General features: G+C 43.5%; 2 non-coding genes across 2 annotated transcripts; both read left to right on the top strand.

Annotated features, from left to right (window-relative positions):
• Window positions 1-14,111: 14,111 nt before the first annotated feature.
• On the top strand, window positions 14,112-14,218 carry LOC118480629. Its single transcript, XR_004863609.1, has one exon. It is a non-coding gene; the product is annotated as a small nucleolar RNA R71 (small nucleolar RNA).
• Window positions 14,219-22,459: 8,241 nt separating this feature from the next.
• On the top strand, window positions 22,460-22,566 carry LOC118480673. Its single transcript, XR_004863651.1, has one exon. It is a non-coding gene; the product is annotated as a small nucleolar RNA R71 (small nucleolar RNA).
• The last annotated feature ends 3,078 nt before the right edge of the window (window positions 22,567-25,644 follow it).

Genomic DNA, 25,644 nt, shown 5'->3' with positions numbered 1-25,644 from the left:
AGTTAACTTATGAGGGGTCAAAGAGTTTGGATCCCCGCCATCAAATACCTATGGGCATTGAAGGAGATCCTACTAAATTTGACCCAGGTCCCAAGCAGGACCTCTAAACGCTGAACAAGGGCAAGACCCTTACCAAACCGTTCCCTTAACCCCCGACCAGGTAGCCAACATACCTCCATATAGACCGTGGAGATATGAATGGTGAAAATCTTTTATTTTATATAGACAGTAAAATAATGCCAAGACACCACGGACAAACGATAAGGAAAGATCACCTTCAACGTAAGTAACTAGTTATTAAAGTCATTAATACAAAACCAAATAAAAAGTGCAAAAGATTGAAAATAAAAAGTATTATACTAAACACTTGTCTTCACCAAGTGATGTAAGAGACTTAGGCAAACATGGCCTTGATTATCAAGAACTCTTACGATCAATCTTGGATCCCGAGATGACTCACACACTCTACGATGGACAATGGATGATGGTGGTGGATGATGGTGTTATGGTGGTGGTGGGTGGTGGATGAAGTGTGCGAGAGGTGGTGTGCCAAGGGGATGAGATGGAATGAAACCAAGCACTCCTATTTATAGGCTGAACAGAAGGCTGGGCACGGCCCCGTCTCCGCTGGACACGCACCCGTGCCCGTCTGACACTCTCTCTCCTCATTAATTGTAATTCGCAATTACAATTAATGCGCCTGCTGTACTTTCACCACGCCCCCGTGCCCGCTGGACACGGCCCCGTGGTGGGCAATGGAAGCTTCTATAAGTTTGTCTTTTATGCTGCTTCTTGGGCACGGCCCCGTGCTGGCTGAGCACGGGGCGTGTTCAGACTTCTGCTTTCTCTTCTTTGCCTTGGAGGATGCCGTTGAGGGTCCGGGCAGTCTACTTTTATTCCTTTTCTTGTATTTATGCTAGAATTAGTTGTCTTTTTGCTTCTTTTGTGAATTTGAGCTCATTTCATCCTGAAAATACAAAAGAAAGACAAAAACACTCTTTTTCCAACATTAGTACTTAAAAAGGGTTAGTTTTATGCCTTAATTGATGTGATTTATATGTTGTATTTTACACACATCAAATACCCCCACACTTCAACTTTTGCTTGTCCTCAAGCAAAACTCTTTAAATGTGGCTTACACTCCCAAATGGAATAGGTAGAAGAGAAAGTTTTTGTAAGTTTTATTTTTATTTATTTACAATCCTATTCGTTATGAGTTATTTAGAACGTTTCACAAGATAAATTACTTATTCGGGCATAGCATGCCTTATTAAAATTCCATTTATATACAAGTTCACATACCTCACAGGAGATCACTCAACACTCGGCCGAAGGTGTAATTTTTTTAGTGAATCACTCGAGAGCGGCATGGAACTTACGCCCTCCATAGGCTTGCCAAGCAATCAATCCTCCTCCTTTTTAACTTTTTACCTTTGTAAATATCAAGAGGACTTTTTGGGTGAAGGGTTAGGCTTGGGTGAAAGGTGAGTGGTTGGGTTAGTGGTTAGTAAAAGGGCGAAAATCGTTAAAAGCGTCGGTTTTCGTGACACACCTTGTTTTTAGTGACTTTTTATTTTGAAGTATTTCTCCAAACAAGCTTTTTATATAGCTTTTGTTTGTTCTTGACTTCATCATTTTTTTTAAGTCACATAAAATAGCGAGCTTTCGAAAAAAACCGAGCTTGTTACTAAAATAAAGGGTGAAAAATAAAAAAGGGTTTTTTGGTGGGTAAAAAGGGTTTTAGGGTAATGAAATGAAAGGTTTATGCTCAAAGGGGCTAACTAGGGGGATTTTGGGTAGGTGGTAAAAAAAATGAAAAATAATGGTGTAGAAAGAAAAATACGGTTAGTCCTAATGCCTCCATCACTTACTTACTTGGGTTTAAGTTGGTAAGGACCGGGAATGTATCGTCGTGGCAAGTTCTAGAGTTGTAAGAACCAAGCGGCTATTCACACAAGAAACGAAAAATGAGCATTTAGTCTAAAGATGTATATTTGTATGCTCAATAAAGGCTCAAAACTCACTTTTGTGGGAATGGGTTTTTAATGCGATCAAGTATATATAATCGAATTTTTAACTTGACTTGTTATGCCGTTTCGTAATTTTCTTATGTTGGTTCTTTGTTATCACGACGCTATCGGTTGTAAATTTGTAAAAATATAACCTTTTTAGAACTTGTTATTCCCAAATTAAACCAAGACAAGTAAAAAATAACGAAAAGTTTTTGAAAAAATTTGGGGTGTTTAGCGGTTCCAATAGAGTTTTGTGTAAGGCTTGTATTTAGGATTTGCAAAATTCAAGGTTTTAGCATCCCCCCCACACTTAAATTACACATTGTCCTCAATGTGTCCCAAAAATAAGGTTTTTGGTTGATTAGAATGTGTAAAAGTGGGTTAAAAAGCAAAGATTTATGTTACTGGCATCCTGGACACGGCCCCGTGGTGACCGGGCACGGCCCCGTGGTCAGGTGCCAGTAACAGAAATTAAAGAAATAAGACAGAAGCCTGGACACGGGGGCGTGTCTGCTGAACATGGCCCGTGTCCAGTTACCTGAACTGGGCGTTTTTCTGCAGGTGGCTCACCACGGGGCCGTGTTGGTTGGGCACAGCCCGTGTTGAGCCTTCTGTGATGGAGATTTGTGTCGGGTTGCTCTATTCTTTGTGCATGGGGCCATTTTTCTCGTTCCCTTTTTCATCCCTTACCACCATGAGTGTGTTTTATTCTGCAAATTAAAACTAAAAGATTAAACTAAACTAGGGATAGTTCCGCGGAATGCCTCCGTGGTGCGCCACGTTTATAAGGGTCCTTGGCTAGACCCAATGCGAGGTTATATATTTTCTGAGTGGGATGCCTGGCGTCCCATGTTACACCGTCGGAGAGCAGCATCTAAGCTCGAATCAATAACCTTCATGTAATTGACCGGGTCGTCGTCCTCTATTCTCTTCCCAACTCCGAACTTCACTTCATCATCCCCATACCTCAAGGTGAGTGTCCCGTCATTCATATCTACCACTGCTTGGGCGGTGGCAAGGAAGGGTCTCCCTAGTATGAGGGGGACCTCGGTGTCTTCCTCCATATCGAGTATGACAAAGTCAGCTGGATAAACGAATCTGCTTACTTTTACCAAGACATTCTCGATGACACCTTGTAGGAATTTGATGGATCGATCAGCGAGTTGTATGCTCATTTTTGTAGGGCTCGTGGTTCCTAAGCCGAGTCTTTTGAACATTGATGAGGGCATGAGGTTAATGCTAGCCCCAAGGTCGGCTAAGGCATTACGAACGGGTGATTCCCCTATTGAGCAGGGAATCGTGAAGCTTCCGGGAACGATTTTCTTTTAGGGAAGTTTATTGAGTACGAGGGCGGAGCATTCTTCGCCTAAATTGACTAATTGCAAACTTTCAATTTTCTTTTTATGTGTAAGGAAGTCCCTCATGAATTTAGAGTACTTGGGCATTTGGGTTAGGACTTCGATAAAAGGAATATTGACATGCAATTGTTTTAACAGACTTTCGAACTTTGCGAATTGCTCATTGGTCTTTTGACGAATTAACCTACCGGGGTATGGAACTCGAGGAGCCTTGATAGGCTCTGGTGACGGAGGGGAGTTCTTTTCCTGCAGAGGTGTGGGTACTGTTGTCACACCCCCAAAAATCCACATGCGGACTACCACCGCTTGGAGGCGTGACATGACCAGGATCAAGCCATCAATCATATTGAACATAGCATAATATAAATAAGATAGTTTGTAAAACCCAAATCAATACGATTGATGTTCCAAACCAAACATAGTATCAATAGCGGAAGCGTAATAATGAAAATCCAAAGTAAAGTTATAAGTTCAATTGTTTAGCATAATGTCTACGATCCGAATCCCACAACGACCTGCTCCTCCTTGTGCAAGCTCCATAAGTACCTAAGGTCCTGCAAGGCATGCAGCAGAGAGTCAACAACTAGTTGAGCGAGTTCACAGTTAACAGTTCAGTAATAGTATAGTGTGGGTAATAGTATGTTCGTTCGTTTATATCATGTATCATATTTCCATCGCGGCCTCCCAGGCAGGTATGCGAAGATTAGGGGATAACTATCCCAAGTATTCTAGACTAGGTTTATTTGAATCGCGGCCTACCAGGCAGGTGTGCGAAGATGTTAGTAAGTTTAGTTCGCGGCCTTCCCAAGGCAGGTGTGCGAAGTCAGTCATAATATCGCGGCCAACCCTTGGCAGGTGTGCGAAGATCAGTTCAGTAAGTGTTACTAGTCTAGTTGTATCTTATCGTTCGATTCTATCAGCTGAGTATGTACAATAAACCAACAAATCCCATTCCCACCCGGGAACCCATGCCTTGGCTGTGTGAACTCACCTTGGTTTGCTCGGTATGCTAAGTAATGCTCAAAGTAAATCACTCACGTCCTACAGTGTGCACGTATATGCAATCAGTTTAAACTCGTAAAGTTTCACATATTGCTTGGCAGTTATCATCGTGTACCATGAAACAGTTTATCAAATCAGTTTCATGTAACTCATGTTTCATAAACAAGTCCTTCACCGTTTGTACTGACCATAATTATTCAATAACTCACTTAACCTAGTTAACAAGATTAACTGGGTTGATATGTGTAATGGAGTCACATAATTAACAGGGTTAATCCAGTTAGCAGAGTTAATAACATAACAGAGTTTATAGACTAACAACGTTACCCAATAACTTAACCGAGTTAATATCTAACGGGATTAGCAAGTAACAGTTTAACATCCTAACAGAGTTAATTAAGTAAATAACTTAACTGTGTCACTGACTTAATACAGTTAACAACTAACAGCATTCAATAAATTAACAGGGTTTAAGTAATTAACAAGACTAACTAGCTAACATCGTTACTGTGCAAAAAGTTAGGCGAAATCCCAAGGTGACGAAATCACTAGTGCCGAAATCAGTTTGAGTGATGAAATCACTTTGGGCCGAAATCTGTTATGGCCGAAAACACTTGTTGGGCCGAAAACCCCTTGGGCCGAAAACCAAAACTTGGGCCGAAAACCTATGGGTTTTCGTTGGGCATAAGGGTGACGAAAACACAAGTGTTTTCGTGGTTCCATTGTTTTCGTCAGTTTCATCTTCAACATCAACAATTACGCATCACAGAATCCAAATGATCATCTAATCAGTTACACCAAAAATCCCAGAATTCATCACACAATCATTCAGTCCGAACAACTCATGGAAATCCTCAATCATCATATCATCAGTATCTAATCCACATAAACAGCATTCATCACACAACAGATTTTTACATCGGATCATAAACATTCTTATCATGCGGATCAATACAAAATACATTCACAATCATTACGTGCTAACTGTTTATTCATGATATCAAATAAACAAGTGATTCCAATCAGATAATGATAAGTAATCGATTACAAACCTAAGCGGAAAGGTGGTACTTCAATCGATGTATCGGACTCGGTTGTTCAAAACTGCCGTAGGGTTTCACAAGATGGTGGGAGAGATTATGAGAGGTGATTAGGGTTTGTTTTTCCGAATACCGTTCATGCGTAAGGGTTAATACTAACACATATACTAGATCGCTACTGGGCCAAGGCCCATTCTGTTTTCGTTGGCAAACAAGTGGACGAAAACACCAAGGTGTTTTCACCAACATGGTGTTTTCGTGGGTGGGTTAAGTTGTTGGCCAAGGTTCTATTATTTAGCAAGATATGTATACATATACACACATAATATAAACATTACAGTAACACTTATATTGCACCTCCATGAATATAAACTACAATCCAAACAAACAAACAATCCAAACAATTTACGTGTAATAAATGCGAAGATAGAAATCGTGGAAATTCGAGTTGTCACATTATCCCCAACTTAGAAGAAATTTCGTCCCGAAATTTGGTACGCACTCACTGAGGAAGCTAGGTAAGTTATATCGTTCACTGGTTTTCCTGGGGTGTCACATCATCCCCCCGTTGATTTGGAATTTCGTCCCGAAATTCTGTAGTAGTAGCTTCAGCCTTAGTAGTGGTTGCACGGTTTTCGAATAACTCGGGATACTTTTCTGTCATCTGGTCTTCGCGTTCCCAGGTGTACTCTGGGCCACGACGGGAGTTCCAACGAACTCGAACAAGAGGGATTCTCTTGTTTTTGAGGACCTTAACATCCCGGTCCGTGATTTCAACTGGCTCCTCGACGAACTGCAACCGCTCGTCGATAGTGAGTTCCTTAAAAGGAACTATGAGGGTCTCATCTGACAGACATTTCTTCAGATTCGACACGTGGAATACGTTGTGAACTGCACCGAGTTCAGCTGGTAGGTTTAGCTTGTAGGCTACTTTGCCTATTTTCTCAACGATTTCGAACGGTCCGACATACCGCGGATTTAGTTTGCCCCGTTTGCCAAAGCGAACCACACCCTTCCAGGGTGAGACTTTAAGTAAAACCCGGCCCCCGGCCTGAAATTCCAACGGTTTCCTACGCTTATCCGCGTATGCTTTCTGACGGTCGCGTGCTGCCGCCATGCGTTGTCGTATTTGTGCAATCTTTTCCGTGGCGTCCACTACAATCTCTGGACCCGTAATCTGACTATCCCCCACCTCTGCCCAACAGAGAGGTGACCGGCATTTATGTCCGTACAATGCCTCGAATGGAGCGGCTTGAATGCTAGTGTGATAGCTGTTATTGTACGAAAACTCCACCAAAGGGAGGTGCTTTTCCCAGCCGTTGCCGAAATCGATGACACACGCTCGAAGCATGTCTTCAAGAGTTTGGATCGTTCGCTCAGACTGCCCATCCGTCTGAGGGTGATACGCTGTGCTCATATCTAACCGTGAGCCGAAAGATTTGTGCATCGCTTGCCATAGTTCTGACGTGAATCGTGCATCCCGATCTGAAATGATGGAAGTGGGCACCCCGTGCCTCGAAACAACTTCTTTGAGATAAACTTCTGCGAGAGTGGAGAACTTATCCGTTTCCTTTATAGCCAGGAAGTGTGCAGACTTGGTGAGTCGATCCACGATTACCCATATGGTATCATTCCCACGCTGGGATCTGGGTAGACCTGTAACGAAATCAATGGAAATTTCTTCCCATTTCCATTGCGGTATCTTAGGTTGCTGAAGTAGACCCGCTGGTTTCTGATATTCCACCTTGACTTTTGCACGGGTCAAACACTTGCCGACGTAAGTAGCGATGTGGGCCTTCATACTAGACCACCAATATGTTGTTTTGAGATCGTGGTACATTTTATCCGACCCTGGATGTACCGAGTAGCGTGACTTGTGAGCTTCGTCCATTACCAGCTCGCGTAAACCGCCAAAAAGTGGGACCCAAATACGCCCCGTTACATAGTAGGCGCCGTCTTCCTTTTGTTCCATTCGTTGCCTTGAGCCGCGTAAGGCTTCAGCCTTGACGTTTTCGGGTTTCAATGCTTCTATCTGAGCAGTTCGTATCTGTGCAGGAAGACCGGACTGAATAGTGAGCTGCAAGGCTCGTACGCGTCTAGGTAGAGTGTCTTTCCGACTGAGAGCATCAGCCACAACATTGGCCTTGCTTGGATGGTACTTGATGGCGCATTCGTAGTCGTTCAGAAGTTCAACCCATCTCCGTTGACGCATGTTCAAATCCTTTTGCTTAAGAATATGCTCGAGACTCCTGTGATCGGTGTAAATTGTGCACCTGGTACCGTACAGGTAATGTCGCCATATCTTAAGCGCGAAAACAACAGCTCCCAGCTCTAAATCATGCGTCGTGTAGTTCCGTTCGTGAACCTTGAGTTGTCGCGAGACGTAGGCAATAACTTTATCCCGCTGCATCAATACACAACCAAGCCCCTGTATCGACGCGTCGCAATAGACCACAAAATCATCCGTGCCCTCTTGCAATGAGAGAATAGGTGTGCTGCAAAGCCTATCCTTTAAGTACTGAAAAGCGGTTTCCTGGGAATCTCCCCAACGGTACGTGACACCTTTCTGTGTCAGTAGTGTAAGCGGCTGTGCGATCTTGGAGAAGTCTTTGATAAACCGTCTGTAGTAACCCGCCAAACCCAAGAATTGACGTATTTCCGTTGGTGTTCGCGGTGCAGGCTAGTTTCTGATTGAATCCACCTTGGATGGATCGACATGGATCCCATCCTTGTTCACTACGTGGCCTAGAAAGTGGACTTCACGAAGCCAGAAGTCACATTTGGAAAACTTGGCGTACAATTGCTCCTTTCTAAGAAGTTCCAAGATCAATCATAGGTGTTGTTCGTGCTCCTCTTGACTCTTGGAGTAAATCAGAATGTCGTCGATGAAAACAATGACGAACTTGTCTAAGTACGGCTTGCACACCCTGTTCATCAGATCCATAAATACGGCAGGCGCGTTCGTAAGCCCGAATGGCCTGACGAGAAACTCGTAGTGACCGTAGCGAGTTCTGAAAGCGGTTTTTGAGACGTCCTCATCCCGGACTCTCAGCTGATGATACCCCGACCTCAAGTCTATCTTGGAGTAGTAACTCGACCCCTGCAACTGATCGAATAAGTCGTCTATACACGGAAGAGGATAATGGTTCTTCACCGTCACCTTGTTTAGTTCACGGTAGTCGATGCACATTCTGAACGTACCGTCTTTCTTCTTCACGAATAACACTGGAGCTCCCCAAGGCGAAGAGCTTGGACGAATAAAGCCCTTATCCAAGAGCTCTTGTAGTTGCTTTGAAAGTTCTTCCAGTTCAGTTGGAGCTAAACGATACGGTGCGCGGGCTATTGGTGCTGCTCCAGGAGCTAACTCAATCTGGAATTCGACTTGGCGATGAGGCGGTAAACCGGGTAGATCTTCAGGAAACACCTGAGGAAAGTCACGTACAACTGGAATATCCTCCAGCTTCTTTTCCTTTGCTGATGCGTCAGTGACAAGTGCCAGGATTGCAGTGTGCCCCTTTCGTAAACATTTCTGCGCCTTTAAGAAAGAGATGATGCCAACCACAGCACCACTCTTGTCGCCTTGAACTTCAAGAGGTTCCTGACTAGAGCGAGGAATACGGATGATCTTTTCCTTGCATAAAATTTCTGCGTGATGCTGGGACAACCAATCCATACCGATAACGACGTCGAAACTACCCAAAACTATGGGTATAAGATCAATCGAGAAGGTCTGACCAGCTAAAACGATACTACAACCCTTGATTACATGTGCGGCTTCTACGCTTTTACCATTGGCTAGTTCTACGACGTGTTTAGTGTTTAGGGGTGTTGGTGTACGTTTTAGCAGTTTACTCATTTTCAAGGACATATAACTTGTATCAGCACCCGAATCAAATAAGACAGTAACATAAATATCGTCGAGAAGAAACTTACCCATAACCACGTTGGGATCATTCACTGCGTCACCCCGACCTAGCACAAAAGCACGACCCCGAGCTTCATTGCCATTGTTGTTGTTGTTTCCCCCGTTGTTGTTGTTATTGTTCCCGTTGCCCTGATTGTTGTTGTTGCGATTCTGGTTCTGATTAAGTTGAGGGCAATCACGTTTGTAGTGACCTTCAGCCCCACACTGGAAACATCCCCGGTTTCCACGCTGTGGCTGCTGCTGCTGGTTCTGTGGAGCTGGCGGTGGGAGTTGCTGGTTCTGATTTGCTGGCCGTGAGCTTCTACAATCCTTTGCCTCATGACCCGGCTTGAGGCATCTTTGACAACGTTCCCTTCGACATCTTCCACTGTGGTGTTTGTTGCACCTGTTACACCACGGGTGAGTTCCCCTATATCCACTATGCCCCTGGTTACCCGATGATTGCTGATTCGGACTCTGGTAGTCGTTGGTGCGACGCTGCTGTGTTTGGGACTGAACAGATACTGATCCCCTGCTGGAATCCCCATCCCATTTTCTTTTGTTCTCGCTGGGTGTCGCAGAAGTAGTAGCTGGAGTAGTAGTAGCAGTAGTGGTAGCACTGATGCGTTTTGGCAGCTTGTTCTGATCCACTGCCTGATCGGTGAGTCGGTGAGCAAGACGCTGAATGTCTTGGATGTTGTTGAGGTTAGCCGACGTCACGTGGCTCTGAATCTCTGGCGCAAGCCCCTTGAGATACAACTCAATGCGTTTAACTAGAGGGTCCACCATCGTTGGACATAAGATGGCCAGTTCATTTGATCGTTTCGTGTAAGCCTCTATCTCTGACCCCGTCATCTTTAAGTGGTATAGCTCATTCTCCAGCTTGTGGATGTCATCTCGTGTGCAATACTCACGCTTAATCAATTCCTTGAAATCCTCCCAAGGTGTGGCGTTAGCAGCTGCCAACCCTAGGATCTGTACTTGCGCGTTCCACCAGGTGAGCGCAATCCCTTCCAACGTGCCAGTGGCATACTTGACCCTGCGTGCCTCAGGGCATTCGCACATTTCAAACACTGACTCTAGCTTCTCAAACCAATGGAGGAGTCCCACTGCCCCCTCGGTGCCACTGAAAGTGCTTGGACGACAGTCCATGAAGTTCTTGAAAGTGCAGACAGGCTGCTGCGCGTGTTGACCTATTGTGTACGAATAGGACAAGGTTAAATACGAGAGTTAATGTAGGATCTAAAGATCCTAGTGTGAGTCTATACGGCAGGGTATACTACCTGCTTGAGCAACTGCAAGTGCCGCAGCAACTTGAGCTTGAACGAGAGCCTCTAGCTGGGCTTGAGTCATGTTAATTCGTCCAGACATGATTCTTCATAGCAAATGCAACATGAGTTAGAGAGGTTCGCGAATAGAGCGATGACAGAAGAGTGTAAGCACATAGGTGTTCTTAAGCAATAACAAGTAGTGAGCAAAAGTAAGGTAAGCATACTACGAGCAAAGTTCTATGCAATTCTACCAAGCAGGTAATAAACATAAACCTTATTACCTAGGATGTCGAGTCTTGCACGTGGAGCGAAGCGTCGTTGTGGATCGTTGAGAGCACCGTTCTGGTTATAGTCTGGTTTTAATAAAAACGTTTTCCCATATTAAAACTGAGTTCTCTATAACCAATGGCTCTGATACCAATCTGTCACACCCCCAAAAATCCACATGCGGAGTACCACCGCTTGGAGGCGTGACATGACCAGGATCAAGCCATCAATCATATTGAACATAGCATAATATAAATAAGATAGTTTGTAAAACCCAAATCAATACGATTGATGTTCCAAACCAAACATAGTATCAATAGCGTAAGCGTAATAATGAAAATCCAAAGTAAAGTTATAAGTTCAATTGTTTAGCATAATGTCTACGATCCGAATCCCACAACGACCTGCTCCTCCTTGTGCAAGCTCCATAAGTACCTAAGGTCCTGCAAGGCATGCAGCAGAGAGTCAACAACTAGTTGAGCGAGTTTACAGTTAACAGTTCAGTAATAGTATAGTGTGGGTAATAGTATGTTCGTTCGTTTATATCATGTATCATATTTCCATCGCGGCCTCCCAGGCAGGTATGCGAAGATTAGGGGATAACTATCCCAAGTATTCTAGACTAGGTTTATTTGTATCGCGGCCTACCAGGCAGGTGTGCGAAGATGTTAGTAAGTTTAGTTCGCGGCCTTCCCAAGGCAGGTGTGCGAAGTCAGTCATAATATCGCGGCCAACCCATGGCAGGTGTGCGAAGATCAGTTCAGTAAGTGTTACTAGTCTAGTTGTATCTTATCGTTCGATTCTATCAGCTGAGTATGTACAATAAACCAACAAATCCCATTCCCACCCGGGAACCCATGCCTTGGCTGTGTGAACTCACCTTGGTTTGCTCGGTATGCTAAGTAATGCTCAAAGTAAATCACTCACGTCCTACAGTGTGCACGTATATGCAATCAGTTTAAACTCGTAAAGTTTCACATATTGCTTGGCAGTTATCATCGTGTACCACGTAACAGTTTATCAAATCAGTTTCATGTAACTCATGTTTCATAAACAAGTCCTTCACCGTTTGTACTGACCATAATTATTCAATAACTCACTTAACCTAGTTAACAAGATTAACTGGGTTGATATGTGTAATGGAGTCACATAATTAACAGGGTTAATCCAGTTAGCAGAGTTAATAACATAACAGAGTTTATAGACTAACAACGTTACCCAATAACTTAACCGAGTTAATATCTAACGGGATTAGCAAGTAACAGTTTAACATCCTAACAGAGTTAATTAAGTAAATAACTTAACTGTGTCACTGACTTAATACAGTTAACAACTAACAACATTCAATAAACTAACAGGGTTTAAGTAATTAACAAGACTAACTAGCTAACATCGTTACTGTGCAGAAAGCTAGGCGAAATCCCAAGGTGACGAAATCACTAGTGCCGAAATCAGTTTGAGTGATGAAATCACTTTGGGCCGAAATCAGTAATGGCCGAAAACACTTGTTGGGCCGAAAACCCCTTGGGCCGAAAACCAAAACTTAGGCCGAAAACCTATGGGTTTTCGTTGGGCATAAGGGTGACGAAAACACAAGTGTTTTCGTGGTTCCATTGTTTTCGTCAGTTTCATCTTCAACATCAACAATTACGCATCACAGAATCCAAATGATCATCTAATCAGTTACACCAAAAATCCCAGAATTCATCACACAATCATTCAGTTCGAACAACTCATGGAAATCCTCAATCATCATATCATCATTCCATTATTACTAAATCAACGAATTGTAATTGAAATCATCAGTATCTAATCCACATAAACAGCATTCATCACACAACAGATTTTTACATCGGATCATAAACATTCTTATCATGCGGATCAATACAAAATACATTCACAATCATCATGTGCTAACTGTTTATTCATGATATCAAATAAACAAGTGATTCCAATCAGATAATGATAAGTAATCGATTACAAACCTAAGCGGAAAGGTGGCACTTCAATCGATGTATCGGACTCGGTTGTTCAAAACTGCCGTAGGGTTTCACAAGATGGTGGGAGAGATTATGAGAGGTGATTAGGGTTTGTTTTTCCGAATACCGTTCATGCGTAAGGGTTAATACTAACACATATACTAGATCGCTACTGGGCCAAGGCCCATTCTGTTTTCGTTGGCAAACAAGTGGACGAAAACACCAAGGTGTTTTCACCAACATGGTGTTTTCGTGGGTGGGTTAAGTTGTTGGCCAAGGTTCTATTATTTAGCAAGATATGTATACATATACACACATAATATAAACATTACAGTAACACTTATATTGCACCTCCATGAATATAAACTACAATCCAAACAAACAAACAATCCAAACAATTTACGTGTAATAAATGCGAAGATAGAAATCGTGGAAATTCGAGTTGTCACAACTGTTTCTTCCGTTGGTGGTGGCACTTCTGCAGGCCCTACGGTGCGGTTCCGTAGTGTGATGAGGTGAACTTGCGCTTTTGGGTTCGTTTCGGTATTGCTAGGTAATGCGCCTTGCGGTCTCTCGGCAAAATTTTGAGCTATTTGATTTAGTTGTTTTTCTATGTTTTGAATACTAGCTTGTTGAGTTCTAAAATTTGATTCTAATTGTAGAAATCTTTCCGAGTTTTTCTTATCAGTGTCGGAGACGAGGCGAGATACAGTATCTTCGAGCCTTTCTCGTCCACTTTGTTGTTGAGTGAAATTTTGTGACTCATTTCTTGGTTGCTGAAAGTTTGTTCGTTGGGTTTGTTGGTTACTACTATTGCCGGGTTCCCTCCAACCAAGGTTTGAGTGGTTTCGCCATCCTTGGTTGTAAGTTCCCGTTGGGGGACCCGACGGCCTAGGTCTATTATCAATGTAGTTTACCATTTCTTGTTGATCGTCTGTTTCTTTCATGCAACTCCAATTTTCATGTGACCCACCACACCCTTCACAAGCCATAACCGAGATTGTTTTTGTCATTTCCAATTTTTTTATCTTTGAAGAAAGGGCCTCGATTTGGGCTTGTAAAGAAGTGCTTTCATCGACCTTATGGGCGCCCGGGGCGATAGACTTATTTCCCCGGGGGGTGTGCCATTGAAAATTGGTTTGAGCAATTTCCTCAATTTGATTATATATTTCGTGTGGGCGTCGATTACCTAAAAGTCCCCCGGAGCTAGAATCAAGTGTCTGCCTAGTGTGTAGCAACAATCCATTATAGAAAGTGGATACTTGTTGCTATATTGCGAGGCCGTGATGGGGACACTTGCGTAATAACTCCTTGAACCTTTCCCAAGTTTCATATAAGGATTCCCCGTCCTCTTGTGAATATGTATTAATTTCAGTCATTAACTTAGCAGTTTTAGCGGGAGGGAAATACTTATATAGAAATTTTTGGGCTAGTTCATCCCAGGTGTTTACCGATCCAGCTGGGAGGGCGTTGAGCCAAGCTTTCGCTCGGTCTTTTAGTGAGAAGGGAAACATACGGAGGCGGATGGCGTTGTTTGATGCTCCATTGATCCGAAAGGTATCACATATTTCCAAGAAATTAGTTATATGTAGATGGGGATCCTCGTTCGCAAGCCCATGGAAGGTTGCGGAGTTTTGGAGCATTTGTATCAAATGCGGCCGAAGTTCGAAGTTTTTAGCTTCGACATTCGAAGCATTGATAGCGGCGCCTAGATTACCTACGGTGGGTCGTAGGTAATCCATAAGGGTACGTTGGTCCGCCATTGGAGGTGGGTCACCCGAAACCTTCTCTTGGTTTTTGGCTTTTAACCTTTTTCTGAGAAAGCGTTCGGGTTCTTCTAGTGGTTCTTTTATGTCTTTATTGGAACTGGAGCTCATACACTACGTGAGGTTGGCGTCGGGTTCCAAGTCCTGCAATAAAAACAGAAAAGAATGTTGGTCAGAAGGTTCACCACGGCCCCGTGTTTAGCGAACACGGCCCGTGGTCGGAGTTTCAGTGATTGTTTTCCAGATCCCAGTTACTGGAAGTTGGACACGGCCCCGTGTTGCACCGGCACGGCCCCGTGGTCAGCCTTCTGTAACTTGGAAAACAAAAACTGCCAATAACGATGCTGGGCACGGCCCGTGTCCGACCAGGCACGGCCCGTGCTGAGCCCTGCAGAAGCTGAAAAACTAAGAAAAATCCTAAAAATTAAAAATAAAAATAAACATATGATTAGGCCGTTGATTCCTAACTTTCTTAAAATCCTTGTGTCCCCGGCAGCGACGCCAAAAACTTGATGTGCGTGAAGTGTGTTATATTTTTAATGTATATTTAAACCCTTTTTACACTTTTAGCCAAGTTTTAAATTTATAAAAACACGATATTCACTAACACTAAACACACATATTGTGACACCTCGGACTTTAGACTTGCTTAGATGTAACGTTATGTGTGCTTATGACACTTTGAGTTAACGAATGTCATGATGTTATGTACAATGTGAACTATGTGATTTCGTTGATTGATCGAATGTTACGTGCTATATGATTTCATGAGACTGTGTATGTTATTACTTGAACCGATTAGCAAATCACTTACAAAACCCACTCGGTCAACATAGTGGACTCGAGACCATGACACAGCTCATGTGGGGTTTCGGCCCACATCCCCTCTACGTATTTATACACACACACACCTTAGGGTTCTAGTTTTACAACATTGCAACGAAGAAGCACACACACAAACTCTCTCTCTCGTGGCTTAGAAACCGGCGGCACAAGACAACCTAGGAGTATTCGTTGTTCGGTTCACCTTCTTGTTATCATTAACCGGTTAGTGTATGTTGTTTATTTATTATTCGATTGTATGTGATATGCATTCACATGATGTTTACATGATGATTGTTGATCGGCTTAGGCTAGTCAGAATATGTGAATATATCTTATGATCCTAACTCAAAATCGGAAGTATAGATATATAGTAATCGGCTGTGATGTGGTGATATGTTAAACGGATTCATGTTTATGAAATCGGTATTGCATATAGATGATAAACCCGCTGTTATGATGTTGATAATCGGTTGCCATGTATTGTTTCGGATTACTATTAACTACTATGTTAGTTTGAATGTTCTAAGTTATTGTTCGGGTTATGTTTGGTTAGGGTTCATAGGGTTTATACGAATCTGATTAATAAATTGCTTGTTTGATCGATGATGGTTTGAATATTAAACTGTTGGTTGTTGTTGTTTGATTTTGGAATGAAACTGATTTGATTTGTTTCCGAAACTGTTGAACCTGTTTGCTAAAAGCACGGATTAGTTGTTATTGTTATTTAAGGAATTCAGGAAAGCTGTTACACGCTTGGTTGCGACTCAGATTGCGAGTCGGGAACCCACAATCACGACTCGAGACCACAACAGCACAAGCCGAGACCATGGTTGCGAGTCCTGTTGCGACTCGTAACCGGACCATGATAAGCCGAAATCACCATTGCGACTCGCAACCTCCTGTTGCAACTCGTAACCAGCTGTTGTGACTCGTAATCCCGGTTGCGACTCGAGATCGCCGGTTGCGACTCGAGACTAGCTGCTCGTACACTGTTTTGGGCCTACCTTGTCACGGGCCCAATTCGATTGACTGCTAATTGGACTGCTTATCTGCTTGGGCCGATATGTTATTTGGGCTGATATGTTATTCGGGCGGATTACCTTTTGGGCTTAGACATTGGATCGTACATGAATGTTAATGCTATGCTCTTACCTGTTCACATGCATACGTGATAGTAACGTGTTAGTTTATGTGATGCATACGTGTACTACATTAGTCAAAACCTGACTTGTATAAACCGTGATAGGACGTGGTTGACCATTTACTTGCTACTTGTACTCTTTGTGTATCTGCCGAGCAAACCAAGGTGAGTTCACACAGCCAAGGCATGGGGTTCCCAGGGTGGGAATGGGATTTAATGAAATATACGTACATACTTAGTTAACGGAACTTAATGATATGAGTCCTCAGGGTGAGGATGGTGAATGATAAGATACGGCTAGACTAGTATACCTACTTGAACAGATCTTCGCACACACGCCAAGGGTTGGCTGCGATAATTATGACTGATCTTCGCACACATGCCTCGGGAAGGCTGCGAACTAAACATATTAGAACTTCGCACACATGCCAGGGTGGTCAGCGATACAAATATACATAGTCTAGGATATTTGGGAGTATTAACCTAAATCTTCGCATACATGCCGAAATGGCCCGCGATACGAACCAATACTATACATGAATAATGAACGAACTAATACGATGCATGATTAGATAAACGAACGCAATGCTTGCTATACCATTTCTATTACTGAACTTACTTTCTGTGAACTCGCTCAACTAGTTGTTGACTCTCTGCTGCATGCCTTGCAGGACCTTAGGTACATTATGGAGCTTGCACAGGGAGGAGCAGGTCGTTGTGGGCAAAGGATCGTGAATGCTATTTCAACACTTATGATGATTCATACATTAATATTATTGTTTGGGTTACTTAAATGCTTCCGCTATACTTAACTATATTACACGTTCAATATGATTGGTGGTTAAGATCCTGGTCAGTCACGCCTCCAAGCGGTGATACTCCGCGTGTGGATTTTGGGGGTGTGACACATATGGGCAAGTGCACACATCGTGGACGTAGTATAGTGTTGGTAAGATACCGAGGTCGTCCAAGGACACAAGAGCTTTTAATACCGGTTTATCCTCAACGTCTAATCAAATAAAAAAGTAAGAAAAAATGTTTTTAAACTAAGAAAAAAAAAACTAACTAAATGCTGAAAAATAAAAATAAAATAAAACAGATAGACAAGATGAATCACTTGGATCCGACACGTGTATTAGTATAACCTTTGATTATTTTCGCACTTTTGCACTTGTTTAAGAGATTATCTTAGTTATTGTAGTAGGCCCCTCTTTTGAAGGCGACGTTACCCTCAACCCAGTAGTTTGAGTCAGCAAGGATACAATCCTAAAGGGTCGGATTATTGAAAGATAATGAATTAAGTTATTAATGCAAATTGTGGTAGGCCCCGCTTTCGGCGGTGACGTTACCCTCGGCTAAGTAGTCTGAGTCAGCAGGGATACAATCCTAAATAGCCGGGTTATAGTATTAATAGTAGTTAACTTATGAGGGGGTCAAAGAGTTTGGATCCCCGCCATCCAATACCTATGGGCATTGAAGGAGATCCTACTAAATTTGACCCAGGTCCCAAGCAGGACCTCTAAACGCTGAACAAGGGCAAGACCCTTACCAAACTGTTCCCTTAACCCCCGACCAGGTAGCCAACATACCTCCATATAGACCGTGGAGATATGAATGGTGAAAATCTTTTATTTTATATAGACAGTAAAATAATGCCAAGACACCACGGACAAACGATAAGGAAAGATCACCTTCAACATAAGTAACTAGTTATTAAAGTCATTAATACAAAACCAAATAAAAAGTGCAAAAGATTGAAAATAAAAAGTATTATACTAAACACTTGTCTTCACCAAGTGATGTAAGAGACTTAGGCAAACATGGCCTTGATTGTCAAGAACTCTTACGATCAATCTTGGATCCCGAGACGACTCACACACTCTACGATGGACAATGGATGATGGTGGTGGATGATGGTGTTATGGTGGTGGTGGGTGGTGGATGAAGTGTGAGAGAGGTGGTGTGCCAAGGGGATGAGATGGAATGAAACCAAGCACTCCTCTTTATAGGCTGAACAGAAGGCTGGGCACGGCCCCGTGTCCGCTGGACACGCCCCCGTGCTCGTCTGACACTCTCTCTCCTCATTAATTGTAATTCGCAATTACAATTAATGCGCCTGCTGTACTTTCACCACGCCCCCCTGCCCGCTGGACACGGCCCCGTGGTGGGCAATGGAAGTTTCTATAAGTTTGTCTTTTATGCTGCTTCTTGGGCACGGCCCCGTGCTGGCTGAGCACGGGGCGTGTTCAGACTTCTGCTTTCTCTTCTTTGCCTTGGAGGATGCCGTTGAGGGTCCGGGCAGTCTACTTTTATTCCTTTTCTTGTATTTATGCTAGAATTAGTTGTCTTTTTGCTTCTTTTGTGAATTTGAGCTCATTTCATCCTGAAAATACAAAAGAAAGACAAAAACACTCTTTTTCCAACATTAGTACTTAAAAAGGGTTAGTTTTATGCCTTAATTGATGTGATTTAAATGTTGTATTTTACACACATCAAATACCCCCACACTTGAACTTTTGCTTGTCCTTAAGCAAAACTCTTTAAATGTGGCTTACACTCCCAAATGGAATAGGTAGAAGAGAAAGTTTTTGGCTTGTCATAGAGTGTCGGGAATCCAAGATCTTTGTAAGTTTTATTTTTATTTATTTACAATCCTATTCGTTATGATTTATTTAGAACGTTTCACAAGATAAATTACTTATTCGGGCATAGCATGCTTTATTAAAATTCCATTTATATACAAGTTCACATACCTCACGGGAGATCACTCAACACTCGGCCGAAGGTGTAATTTTTTTAGTGAATCACTCGAGAGCGGCATGGAACTTACGCCCTCCATAGGCTTGCCAAGCAATCAATCCTCCTCCTTTTTAACTTTTTACCTTTGTAAATATCAAGAGGACTTTTTGGGTGAAGGGTTAGGCTTGGGTGAAAGGTGAGTGGTTGGGTTAGTGGTTAGTAAAAGGGCGAAAATCGTAAAAAGCGTCGGTTTTCGTGACACACCTTGTTTTTAGTGACTTTTTATTTTGAAGTATTTCTCCAAACAAGCTTTTTATATAGCTTTTGTTTGTTCTTGACTTCATCATTTTTTTTTTAAGTCTCATAAAATAGCGAGCTTACGAAAAAACCGAGCTTGTTGCTAAAATAAAGGGTGAAAAATAAAAAAGGGTTTTTTGGTGGGTAAAAAGGGTTTTAGGGTAATGAAATGAAAGGTTTAGGCTCAAAGGGGCTAACTAGGGGGATTTTGGGTAGGTGGTAAAAAAAATGAAAAATAATGGTGTAGAAAGAAAAATATGGTTAGTCCTAATGCCTCCATCACTTACTTACTTGGGTTTAAGTTGGTAAGGACCGGGAATGTATCGTCGTGGCAAGTTCTAGAGTTGTAAGAACCAAGCGGCTATTCACACAAGAAACGAAAAATGAGCATTTAGTCTAAAGATGTATATTTGTATGCTCAATAAAGGCTCAAAACTCACTTTTGTGGGAATGGGTTTTTAATGCGATCAAGTATATATAATCGAATTTTTAACTAGACTTGTTATGCCGTTTCGTAATTTTCTTATGTTGGTTCTTTGTTATCACGACGCTATCGGTTGTAAATTTGTAAAAATATAATCTTTTTAGAACTTGTTATTCCCAAATTAAACCAAGACAAGTAAAAAAAACGAAAAGTTTTTGAAAAAATTTGGGGTGTTTAGCGGTTCCAATAGAGTTTTGTGTAAGGCTTGTATTTAGGATTTGAAAAATTCAAGGTTTTAGCATCCCCCCCACACTTAAATTACACATTGTCCTCAATGTGTCCCAAAAATAAGGTTTTTGGTTGATTAGAATGTGTAAAAGTGGGTTAAAAAGCAAAGATTTATGTTACTGGCATCCTGGACACGGCCCCGTGGTGACCGGGCACGGCCCCGTGGTCAGGTGCCAGTAACAGAAATTAAAGAAATAAGACAGAAGCCTAGACACGGGGGCGTGTCCGCTGAACACGGCCCGTGTCCAGTTACCTGAACTGGGCGTTTTTCTGCAGGTGGCTCAGCACGGGGCCGTGTTGGTTGGGCACGGCCCGTGTTGAGCCTTCTGTGATGGAGATTTGTGTCGGTTTGCTCTGTTCTTTGTGCATGGGGCCATTTTTCTCGTTCCCTTTTTCATCCCTTACCACCATGAGTGTGTTTTATTCTGCAAATTAAAACTAAAAGATTAAACTAAACTAGGGATAGTTCCGCGGAATGCCTCCGTGGTGCGCCACGTTTATAAGGGTCCTTGGCTAGACCCAATGCGAGGTTATATGTTTTCTGAGTGGGATGCCTGGCGTCCCATGTTACACCGTCGGAGAGCAGCATCCAAGATCGAATCAATAACCTTCATGTAATTGACCGGGTCGTCGTCCTCTATTCTCTTCCCAACTCCGAACTTCACTTCATCATCCCCATACCTCAAGGTGAGTGTCCCGTCATTCATATCTACCACTGCTTGGGCGGTGGCAAGGAAGGGTCTCCCTAGTATGAGGGGGACCTCGGTGTCTTCCTCCATATCGAGTATGACAAAGTCAGCTGGATAAACAAATCTGCTTACTTTTACCAAGACATTCTCGATGACACCTTGTGGGAATTTGACAGATCGATCAGCGAGTTGTATGCTCATTTTTGTAGGGCTCGTGGTTCCTAAGCCGAGTCTTTTGAACATTGATGAGGGTATGAGGTTAATGCTAGCCCCAAGGTCGGCTAAGGCATTACGAACGGGTGATTCCCCTATTGAGCAGGGAATCGTGAAGCTTCCGGGATCGATTTTCTTTTGGGGAAGTTTATTGAGTACGAGGGCGGAGCATTCTTCGCCTAAATTGACTAATTGCAAACTTTCAATTTTCTTTTTATGTGTAAGGAAGTCCCTCATGAATTTAGAGTACTTGGGCATTTGGGTTAGGACTTCGATAAAAGGAATATTGACATGCAATTGTTTTAACAGACTTTCGAACTTTGCGAATTGCTCATTGGTCTTTTGACGAATTAACCTACCGGGGTATGGAACTCGAGGAGCCTTGATAGGCTCTGGTGACGGAGGGGAGTTCTTTTCCTGCAGAGGTGTGGGTACTGTTTCTTCCGTTGGTGGTGGCACTTGCGGTTCCATAGTGTGATGAGATGAACTTGCGCTTTTGGGTTCGTTTTGGTATTGCTAGGTAATGCGCCTTGCGGTCTCTCGGCAAAATTTTGAGCTATTTGATTTAATTGTTTTTCTATGTTTTGAATACTAGCTTGTTGATTTCTAAAATTTGATTCTAATTGTAGAAATCTTTCCGAGTTTTTCTTATCAGTGTCGGAGACGAGGCGAGATACAATATCTTCGAGCCTTTCTCGTCCACTTTGTTCTTGAGTGAAATTTTGTGACTCATTTCTTGGTTGCTGAAAGTTTGTTCGTTGGGTTTGTTGGTTACTACTATTGCCGGGTTCCCTCCAACCAAGGTTTGGGTGGTTTCTCCATCCTTGGTTGTAAGTTCCCGTTGGGGGACCCGACGGCCTAGGTCTATTATCAATGTAGTTTACCATTTCTGTTGATCGTCTGTTTCTTTCATGCAACTCCAATTTTCATGTGACCCACCACACCCTTCACAAGCCATAACCGAGACTGTTTTTGTCATTTCCAATTTTTTTATCTTTGAAGAAAGGGCCTCGATTTGGGCTTGTAAAGAAGTGCTTTCATCGACCTTATGGGCGCCCGGGGCGATAGACTTATTTCCCCGGGGGGTGTGCCATTGAAAATTGGTTTGAGCAATTTCCTCAATTTGATTATATATTTCGTGTGGGCGTCGATTACCTAAAAGTCCCCCGGAGCTAGAATCAAGTGTCTGCCTAGTGTGTGGCAACAATCCATTATAGAAAGTGGATACTTGTTGCCATATTGTGAGGCCGTGATGGGGACACTTGCGTAATAACTCCTTGAACCTTTCCTAAGTTTCATATAAGGATTCCCCGTCCTCTTGTGAATATGTATTAATTTCAGTCATTAACTTAGCAGTTTTAGCGGGAGGGAAATACTTATATAGAAATTTTTGGGCTAGTTCATCCCAGGTGTTTACCGATCCAGCTGGGAGGGTGTTGAGCCAAGCTTTCGCTCGGTCTTTTAGTGAGAAGGGAAACATACGGAGGCGGATGGCGTCGTTTGATGCTCCATTGATCCGAAAGGTATCACATATTTCCAAGAAATTAGTTATATGTAGATGGGGACCTCGTCCGCAAGCCCATGGAAGGTTGTGGAGTTTTGGAGCATTTGTATCAAATGCGGCCGAGTTCGAAGTTATTAGCTTCGACATTCGGAGCATTGATAGCGGCGCCTAGATTACCTACGGTGGGTCGTAGGTAATCCATAAGGGTACGTTGGTCCGCCATTGGAGGTGGGTCACCCGAAACCTTCTCTTGGTTTTTGGCTTTTAACCTTTTTCTGAGAAAGCGTTCGGGTTCTTCTTCAGGCACGAGGTGCACACCTCGGATTATACCAGTACAGACGACGACGACTTTCAGCCATTCGCGCTACCTGACGGCGTCGATGAGCCCATCGTTGGTGGTCCTGCTGCGGATCTTCCTCTCGCTGTGATTCCCGCCCCGATTCCTCTTGCATCCTACCCAGCTTATGAGCTTATGCTTGATGCCGAGGCTGGTGACGATATTGATCTTTTCGATGATGAGCTATACGAGGACGAGGATCCTGACCCAGCTCTTTTGCCCGCTGACGGTCTTTTGATGATCGCCGATGCTCCTGCCGGAGACTCGCCTGTTCATTCTCCAGCTCCAGACTCCTTTGAGTCTGTGGCATCTGCTCCATCACATGTGGCGAGCACGCAGCTTTTCGTTCATGACTCGGATCCTGACCAGGCGTCATCTGCCGCCCCTATGCCGAGCTTTGTTTTTGAGCATGACGATATCGAGGATTCTGACCCTGTATTTCCTCCTGGATTCGATCCAGACCGTGATATTGAGTTCGTTCATATGGACCAGCCTGTAGAGGACCCCGTTGACCCTGCCGACCCTTTTGATCCTATCGATCCGGACTTTGACTTCGATATGGCGTTTGACGATCCCGAGCCTGCAGTAGCTCCAGAGCAGGCCGCTGCTTTCGATCCCGCACATGAGCATGGTTTGGCACATGCTGATGTTCCTGTTGATCCTATTTTGGCGGGTCAGCCACTTGGCGATGTTCCTGTTGATGATATTCCTTTGTTAGATGCTGACCATGTTGTTGATCCTCTTGTTGACCCTCTGATCGCTGACATTCCAGTTGACCCTCATGTCGATCATATTGATCCTGTTGTTGCTCACGTTGATCCTGCTGTTGCTCACGTTGATCCTGTTTTAGCTCCTGTTGATCCCTTACCTATTGAGCCCGAGCATGCTCTGTTTGCAGAGCACATGGATCCCCCTGACGAGGAGGCTCAGCACGGTTGGATACCGGCTGACGAGGATGTTCCGCCGCTTCCTCCTCACCGCATGGATGCTCACCATCCTGAGTTCTCGTTTCAGATTCCTTCTGTCATACCTCCAGCGGGGCCTGGAGAGGGCTCTTCCGCCCATCCATTTGGCCATGTACCGATGCCATTACCTGTCATGCCCAGATAGCATCCATCCCATCTTCTGTTGCACCTATCGATCTTACCAGCACGCCATTACTTTGGTCCTCTTCCTCACCCATGCCACCCACAGATCCATACCACCCATTTCATTTGGGCCATACTATTGAGGATCTTTTGATGTCATTTGTACACCAGCATGATTCCCATTCTCAGCGTTTGCAGGAGCTCGAGAGAGCTCAGATGCCTCCTTATCCATATCTTGGTCCGTCATCCTCATCTGCTCAGCCTTTTCGGTCTTTTCCTCCTGACATTGTTGCTCGACTTTCGATCCTAGAGCAGCAGATTGCATCCGTGATCCGCACCCAGCAGGCCTTGGAGGAGGATTGGCTTCTCTTTCGCCGCCTACATTATCCTCCACCACCACCACCCTTCTAGAGATCATCGACGTTACCAGGGTAGACACCGGTGAGACAGCCGCGATTGTTATGCACAGCTTTTGAAGACCATTTGACCACACAGATTTTTGATACATGTGATGTATTGTTTGTATGTAACACTGATATGATGTATTTTGTACAGGGGTGATGTAACCCCTATGTGATTGATGGATGTACTAACACACTTACTATGCTTATGGTCTTGATATATATGCAATCGCCGCATTCTCATCATATCTGATTTACTTGATTGATTATTTTTATTTGGACATGGGATGTTGGACATGGGATGTTGTGTGTGATATATTGATAACATGAGATGTTATATGCTATTACTATTACTATATACGTATGATTTCTATGGCCTAATCGACGTACGCAACTTTAGAAAATGGCACCAAGACGTCAACCGCAGCCGATGCCCACGACTCAAGAAGAACTGCAAGGAATCATTGCTGCCGCGATTGCTCAATATGCTGCATCGCAGGGAGGACCCAGCTGGAGTAGCTCCAACGGCAATGGCAACCAGAATCCCACTCATGGTAACCCTAAGTCTTTACGACGTACCATGATCTAATCGGATTCCTGTAACGATTGCTAATACAGTTCCTATGTTGAAACGAATGTGCAGGGTGCACCTTCAAGCAGTTTCTGGACTGTAAGCCCACAAACTTCGACGGCACGGGCGGTGCTGTTGCCTTCGTTCGTTGGGCAGAGAAGACTGATTCCACCATCCGTATGAGCAAATGTGCGATCGACCAGCAGGTCACTTACATTTCAGGGCTGTTTCTAGATGGAGCCCTATCTTGGTGGAACCTTCAAGTGCAAACTCTAGGCGAAGCTGCCGCCTACACCCTGTCTTGGGCCGAATTGAAAGAGCTTATGCGGAAGAAGTACTGCTCTCGCGCGGAGATTCAAAAGCTTGAAACTGAGTTTTGGCACTTAAAGATGGAAGGGTCGAAGATAGCGGAATATGTTCAGAGATTCCACGATCTGTCTCACGTGGTACCTTATATGGTAACACCCGAGTTTAAGAGGGTTGAGCGCTTCATCTGGGGATTGGCTCCTCAGATAATCAGTATGGTGA

The sequence above is a fragment of the Helianthus annuus genome, chromosome 7 (genome assembly GCF_002127325.2).
Source record: "Helianthus annuus cultivar XRQ/B chromosome 7, HanXRQr2.0-SUNRISE, whole genome shotgun sequence".
NCBI lineage: Eukaryota > Viridiplantae > Streptophyta > Magnoliopsida > Asterales > Asteraceae > Helianthus > Helianthus annuus.
The sequence above is the reverse complement of the archived record's forward strand: the minus strand, read 5'-3'. Positions and strand labels throughout refer to the sequence as shown.